Genomic DNA, 7,483 nt, shown 5'->3' on the forward strand with positions numbered 1-7,483 from the left:
AGATAACTAGTTTTTTAGAGATTGTAATAAAAACCAATAAATCTGTTAAGTTTCTTACTTAAATCTTTTTCTTTTTAATTTTCCACAGGTAGGATACAAGCTCCTTAAGGAGTCTGAGGAACTCTGGCTTCTAAGATTGTTTATTTCTGAGACAGCAGATAAAGTTTCTGGAAAAGAATATCAAAGAGTATCCAACAGATGTAAATGTTAGGCAGTAGCTAGCAGCAGATAATATTTGTTAAAGGAGGGACATGCCACCTCTTTTTAAAGAATAAAGTGGAAAATCTCTCCCTTCTAACTAGAAATTCTGGCACGTAGACCCTCCCCACTTGGAGGGCAGCATGCTATAATTCTTCCCATTTTTGGCTTGTTTCTCAGGTTGGGGAAAAAGTTAAGGAAGGCCGGAAGGATAGAAAAGAAGGCCAATGTTCTTTTCTCTGATTAGTTGGGGGCAATTTGAGAATATTCTTTGTAAAGAAGAAAAGCAGCTGGCAGATTCAGGAAGTTGCTGGCAAAGTCTGCTCATAGCAACGAATCCCCAAAACCATCCTTGGAACGTGTAACAGAAATACTCTTTAGAGTGGGGTAAATTGATAGAAATTAGTGGGCAAGGCCAGGCACGGTGGCTCATTCCTGTAATCACAGCACTTTGGGAGGCCGAGGCGGGTGGATCACCTGAGGTCAGAAGTTCGAGACACCCTGGACAACATAGAGCTTGAAACCCTGTCTCTACTAAAAATACAAAAATTATCCGGGTGTGGTGGCGCACACCTGTAGTCCCAGCAACTTGGGAGACTGAGGCAGGAGAATTGCTTGAGCTGAGATAGGGCCACTGCACTCCAGCCTGGGCAACAAAGTGAGGCTCTGTCTCAAAAAAAAAATTAGTGGGGAATGTGGAGAAATAATACTATTGTGGTGTTACATACATAACATGTTTTGTATATGTGTTTTATATTTTTATATTTTATATGTATATGTTATATATGTTTATATGTGTACATATAAGCTTATATGTTTATACATATATGTATATATAACATATATAATATATATATGGCATTGTTGGACCCTGACTTACATATGTATATATAAGTTTTTATATGTATACATATATACACACATACACACACACACACACACACACGCATATATGTTTTGGGGCACAGTTCCTAAATCCTAACTCCCATAGCCCTGGTTACTGTGTTATTTATAATGTTGGGTGCACCAGGCCTCAGGAGCTGGCCTCAGGAAACAGAATCTCTCAGACCATCTCCTGCCCTCCTTTTCCCTCTAATCTCCCCGTGCATCCCTGCTTTCTGAATAGGGCCCATAAGACCCTCATCCTAAGAGGGTCCTGCCCCATTCCTTGGGGAAGAATGCTGACCTCCTGAGGCTTCCATGGAAACCCAAGAGGACTGGGTTCAGAGAGCTTCTGGGTAGCTGAACTTGTGGAGTGACATAAGAGGAATTGCAGAGTAATCCGAGCACTTTGGGAGGCCGAGGAGGGTGGATCACCTAAGCTCAGGAGTTTGAGACCAGCCTGGCCAACATGGTGAAACCCCATGTCTACTCAAATTACAAAAATTAGTCGGGCGTGGTGGTGGGCACCTGTAGTCCCAGCTACTCAGGAGGCTGAGGCAGGAGAATCACTTGAACCTGGGAGGTGGAGGTTGCAGTGAGCCAAGATCATGCCACTGTACTCCAGCTTGGGTGACAAAGTGAGACTCTCTCAAAAGAAAAGAAAAAGGGGATTGTAGAGGTGACAGGAAAAGGCTCTTTAAAGCAAACAAACAAAAACAGGTTCTCACTCTGTCACCCAGTGCAGTAGCAAGATCTCAGCTCACTGCAGCCTCAGCCTCCCAGGCTCAAGCGATCCTCCCACCTCAGCCTCCCAAGTAGCTGGGACCACAGGCATGCGTCACCACACCTGGCTAATTTTTGTATTTTCTGTAGAGACAGAGTCTTGCCATGTTACCCAGGCTGGTCGTGAACTCCTGGGCTCAGGGGATCCACCCACCTTGGCCTCCCAAAGTGCTGGGATTTCAGCCATGAGCTACCACGCCTGGCCAGGAATAGGAGCTTTTAACTTTCTATTTCTGCCTTGCTCTCCAAGTGGCTGCTGTGATTCACAATGAGCCCCACCTCCAGGGGCTGAGTGCTCCAGATCCACCACATCAGAGTCTACTCTTGGCATCTCAGGACCCTGGCTTTTGCACATCACATGTTCCTGGTTTGGTGCCTCGTTGCTCGTCTTTCTCTGATTACCCGGTTCTGTGTGAGACCAATTAGAGTGGGCTACTGTGCTGTGTCCTCAGCTCACGGCTGAGTGAAGGGAAGCAAGCCCAGAGAACTTGCTGGGAAACCCATTTGTGTTTGCTTCACTGTATCTTCCTCTCTCCCATTCCAAGAGTCCTTGTCCGGGGAGATGTGTGTTATCTGGAAGTTATCTGGAAGCCAGCCCTCTTCCTGTATTCTGGAAAAGTCTCACCTCTTTGGGAAGATAGAGCTGACTGTCCCTCACTGTGGAGTCCCCCAGATAGGTGAATGGGAGCTTCCAGATGGAAAGCAAACCTGTGTCCCACCCCTGGGAGCACCTTGGGCATCAGCATTCCCATCTGGGCCAAGATTCTAGGACATGGCCGGAGCAATGTGGGCATGAGAAAGGCATCTGGCATTACCCAGTGTGGCCCTCAGACACTGGGGCTTCCCCCTGATTCACTCTGGCTAGAGCACTGGCCCGGGATGGGAAGAGCACACCCAAAATGAACAATATTAACGTCTTCCACACCTGGCAGGATGGAGGCACAGGGTCAAGTTTGGTTTAAAAGACATGGGGAAATGAATGCCTCGGTGCACCCGTAGGTGTGGGTAAGACACACTGTAAACAGGTGGTCTCCACGCAGGGTTAAATGTATGCCTGTCCAGAGGAATAGAATGCCCTGGGCCAGGGTGGGCACTCAGCTCAACCCCAAAGGTCAGGGAAGAGTGAAGGAAGAAGTCACCCCCTGCTCGACCCCAGCCCCAGCGATGAGGAAGAATCAGATGGGAATGTCACATTAAGAAAACTGGACTTCAGGTCAGGCGTGGTGGCTCACACCTGTAATCCCCACACTTTGGGAGGCCAAGGTGGGTGGATCACCTGAGGTCAGTAGTTCTAGACCAGCTTGGCCAACATGGTGAAACCCCATCTCTACTAAAAATACAAAAATTACCTGGGCATGGTGGCGGGCACCTGTAATCCCAGCTACTCGGGAAGCTGAGGCAGGAGAATCGCTTGAACCCGGGAGGCAGAGGTTGCAGTGAGCCAAGATTGTGCCACTGCACTCCAGCCTGGGAAACAAGAGAGAGATTCTGTCTCAAAAAAAAAAAAAAAAAAAAAAAAAAAAAAAAAAAAAAACCAGAAAAGAAAAGAAAAGAAAATTGGACTTCAGCTTTGGAGTAACAAATGGGAAAATATCAAAGAGTTGTTTTCTTTCCTTTAAGAATGTGGCATGAGCAGGTTTGCATTCTTGAAAGATTATCCTGGCTGCAGTGTGGACAATGGATAGGAGGGCAGCAGACAGGAGGTCACTTGGAGATTTAACAATGACCCGGGTGACAAGAGATGGTGGCCTGGGCAATGGTAGTGGGGATGGACATGGGCGCACATATGATATGATTGGGAACAGAACAACCAGAGCCTGATGCTACCCTGGCAGGGAGCGGGGCGGGAACCCAGCAGTGGGTGGGAGGCGGTGCCATGTATGCTCCAGAGAAACGTGGGAAGAGCCTGCTTGGGTGGGAAGAGGAGGGTTCTGTTGGGGCACGTTCAGCACAGGAGCCTCTGACTATGGAGACCTAACTGGAAGTGGGGGGACCCAGTCTGAGGCTCGTGAGTGGGACCAGCATGGACAATGCAGGCTCGGGTGTCACCAGGCTTTGTAGACTATAAGTAAAGCCATGGGGATGGTGACGTGACCCAAGGGAGTAAGAGAGTGGGGACTGGGAAAGACATGATTGTTTATGTGGTTTTAAAATATAATGAAGTTCTCTGTTTGAACTGGCTGCATCTGCCTTTTTATTGCCCTTCTCCACACTGTATTTAAATCCTTTTCCCCAGCCTTATCTTACAGAGCATTTCATGTAAAAACAGCCACCACATAAGGTACTCTCTCTTTTTGTTCTCATTAACATCATTTCAAGTCTTAGAAAAATCAAGTCATAGGCCAGACATGGTGGCTCACACCTGTAATCCCAGCACTTTGGGAGGCTGAGGTGGGTGGATCACTTGACCCCAGAAGTTTGAGACCAGCCTGGGCAACATGGTGAGGCCCCCATCTCTACAACCACGCCAGGCGTGGTGATGAGCGCCTGTAGTCCCAGCTACTCTGGGGCTGAGGTGGAAGGATGGCATGAGCCAGACAGGCAGACATTGCAGTGAGCTGAGATCGTGACACTGCATTCCAGCCTGGGTGACAGAGCCAGAACCTGCCTCAAAAAAAAAAAAAAAAAGGAAAAGAAAAATTGAGTCATCAGCTAAAATGGCCACATTGACTACCATCATGAATTTCTGTCTACACATTATAGAAATAATGAGACTCTTAGCTCATGATTAGCTTATAAAATTCCTAATTAAATGGAAATGGGAAAATACATTTATTTATTTATAAACAAACAGCCTTTGATAATAAAGCTAGGTACCTTTATGACACGCACTGGCATGATCTTTTTAAACCTAGGCTTACAAGTTACTGCCATAAAGAGCTGGGATTGACTGTTTTTACAAACTCTCCAGAATTTACATATTCAAAGGAGGGCTTCCCTCTTCAAGACAGGAGGATTCATCAAACGATTGTGCCACTGAAATGACACAATTGAAACTCTTTTTTTGGGACAGGATACTCTTGAGGAGGATGAAAGGGGCTGAATTTTGTGATCAGCCCTGTCATTTGGGGCAAAACTGATGATTAAGAGAGAAGCCCGAGGCCGGGGGTGGTGGCTCACCCCTGTAATCCCAGCACTTTGGGAGGCCAAGGTGGGCAGATCACCTGAGGTCAGGAGTTCAAGGCCAGCCTGACCAACATGGAGAAACCCCATCTCTACTAAAAATACAAAAAATTAGCTGGGCATGGTAGTGTGCCCCTGTAATCCCAGCTATTCGGGAGGCTGAGGCAGGAGAATCGCTTGAACCCGGGAGGCGGAGGTTGCAGTGAGCCGAGATCACGCCACTGCACTCCAGCCTGGGCAACAAGAGTGAAACTACATCTCAAAAAAAAAAAAAAATTAGCTGGGCATAGTGGCGCCTGTAATCCCAGCTACTCAGGAGGCTTAGACAGGAAAATCGCTTGAACCCGGGAGGCTGAGGTTGCTGTGAGCCGAGATCACGCCATTGCGTTCCAGCCTGGGCAACAAGAGTGAAACTCCATCTCAAGGAAAAAAAAAAAAAAAAAAAAAAAAAGAGAAGCCGAAGGGAAACTGATGGTGTCCCCACCCCTGTCCAGACCTCCTTGGTTCCTTAATGAAGGGCATCACTATCCACTAGCCTGAAAACTGACTTCATAAAACATCTCTTTATAATTCAAACACACTTTGTTTCCTCTGCTTTCAGCATGATATAGTTTCGCTGTGTCCCCACCCAAATCTCATCTTGAATTGTAGTTCCCATAATCCCCACCTGTCATGGGAGGAACCCAGTGGGAGGTAATTGAGTCATGGGGGTGGTTACCCTCATGCTGTTCTCATGATAGTGAGTTCTCATGAGATATGATGGTTTTATAAGGGGCTTTTCCTCCCCTTCACTCTGCACTTCTCTTTGCTGCTTCCATGTGAAGAAGTATGTGTTTGCTTCCCCTTCTGCCCTCATTGTAAGTTTCCTGAGGCCTCCCAGCCAAGCTGAACTGTGAGTCAATTAAACCTCTTTCCTTTATAAATTACCCAGTCTCAGGTATGTTCTCTATTAGCAGCATGAGAACGGAGTAATATACAACATAACCACACCCAATTCACCCCTAGTCAGTTCACTTCAGAACCTTCCACTAGCTCCTTCTCACTGCACCATCTCCCTACAATGAGCTTTCTGGGCTCCCTCCATTCCCTCTCCATCCCGCGGCAGAACCATCCTCTCACAAACCAGGTCCTGCCACCCTCCTGCTGAGCACCCTCCCTGGCTCCCATCACCATTGCCAGCATCCACAGAAGTTCTATGACTTACCCCTGCCATCTGGTCCGCAGCTCCAGTGGGGCTGGACCTCATAAACTTTCTTTCAGTTCCTTAAACTCGCTAAGGTTTTGCCTTCTCAGAACTGTTGCAAACACTGCCCCCTTAGCCTGGTACCCTCTTCCACTGCTGTGAAAATAAGTAAGTTAAAATCTAGGTGGATGCAGTGGCTCATACCTGTAATCCCAGCACTTTGGAAGGCCAAGGCAGAAGGATCTCTTGAGCCCAGGAGTTTGAGACCAGCCTGGGCAACATGGGGAGACACCGCCACCCACCCCCATCTTAAAAAACAACAACAACAACAAAAACTAAGCTGTTGGAATTTTAAAATATTTTCAGCCTTAAGGGAATGTGATTATGGGGCAGTAATCAGGCAACTGTAACCTAGGCATCTGTAACCTTTGTTTCTTTGATTACAGATTAGCCTTCTTCCTTACCTACATTGTTTTGTAAAACGTTGTAAATGACTGAAGAGCGCCAGGGAAGACTCTTCTTCTTAACTGTTGATTTTCATTATAAATTAACTTTCCTCTTTCCTCTGTCAGACAAAAATTTCATGACTATTACATTGTTTAAGATGGAATGCTAATTACACTCTTTTAAATTGGAAAGGAAAAGGAAACAAGCTGTACAGAAAAGAGAACAAACTGTAACTAATTAAATTGTAATTAATAAACAAGACTTGTATAGAACACGTTATAATCTTACTACATTTCTTTGTTTTCTGCCTCTGTGAGCAAGATCTTAACTTTTCACTTTGGAGAACTGACCCCATTTCTTTAGAGTCCGTGTTACCCGAATGGCTGTTCTCAGCTTCATCCTTCAATAAACCTTCTCATTCTGGGTTCTGATCCTTTTGATTCTTTCAGGTTAATCCCCATTCTTTGTGTGTCTGGCCCCTATTAATTGATATTCTTTTCCTGTGCCTGCCCTAACAAAGAACCACAAGGCCGGGCACGGTGGCTCATGCCTGTAATCCCAGCACTTTGGGAAGCTGAAGTGGGTGGATCACCTGAGGTCAGGAGCTTGAGAGCAACCAGGCTAACATGGTGAAACCACGTTTCTACTAAAAATACAAAAAATTACCCAAGTGTGGTGGTGTGCCCCTGTAATCCCAGCTACTCAGGAGGCTGAGGCAGGAGAATTGCTTGAACCTGGGAGGCAGAGGTTGCAGTGAGCCGAGATCGTGCCATTACACTCCAGCTTGGGCAACAAGAGCGAAACTCCATCTCAAAAAAAAAAAAAAAAGGGCACAACACTGAGTGGCTTAAAACAACAGAGACTTCT

The 7,483-nt window shown here is 46.4% G+C and overlaps 1 long non-coding RNA gene across 1 annotated transcript in view; it reads right to left on the reverse strand.

The window, feature by feature from the left end:
• Positions 1-6,450, reverse strand: part of LOC129059767 (uncharacterized) — a 33,124-nt gene extending 26,674 nt beyond the window's left edge. Inside the window, exon 1 of the long non-coding RNA XR_008525853.2 lies at positions 6,191-6,450. This is a non-coding gene — a long non-coding RNA (uncharacterized LOC129059767). The remainder of the gene's footprint in view (positions 1-6,190) is intronic.
• Positions 6,451-7,483: the final 1,033 nt, after the last annotated feature.

This window comes from Pongo abelii, chromosome 1, assembly GCF_028885655.2.
Source record: "Pongo abelii isolate AG06213 chromosome 1, NHGRI_mPonAbe1-v2.0_pri, whole genome shotgun sequence".
Lineage (NCBI taxonomy): Eukaryota > Metazoa > Chordata > Mammalia > Primates > Hominidae > Pongo > Pongo abelii.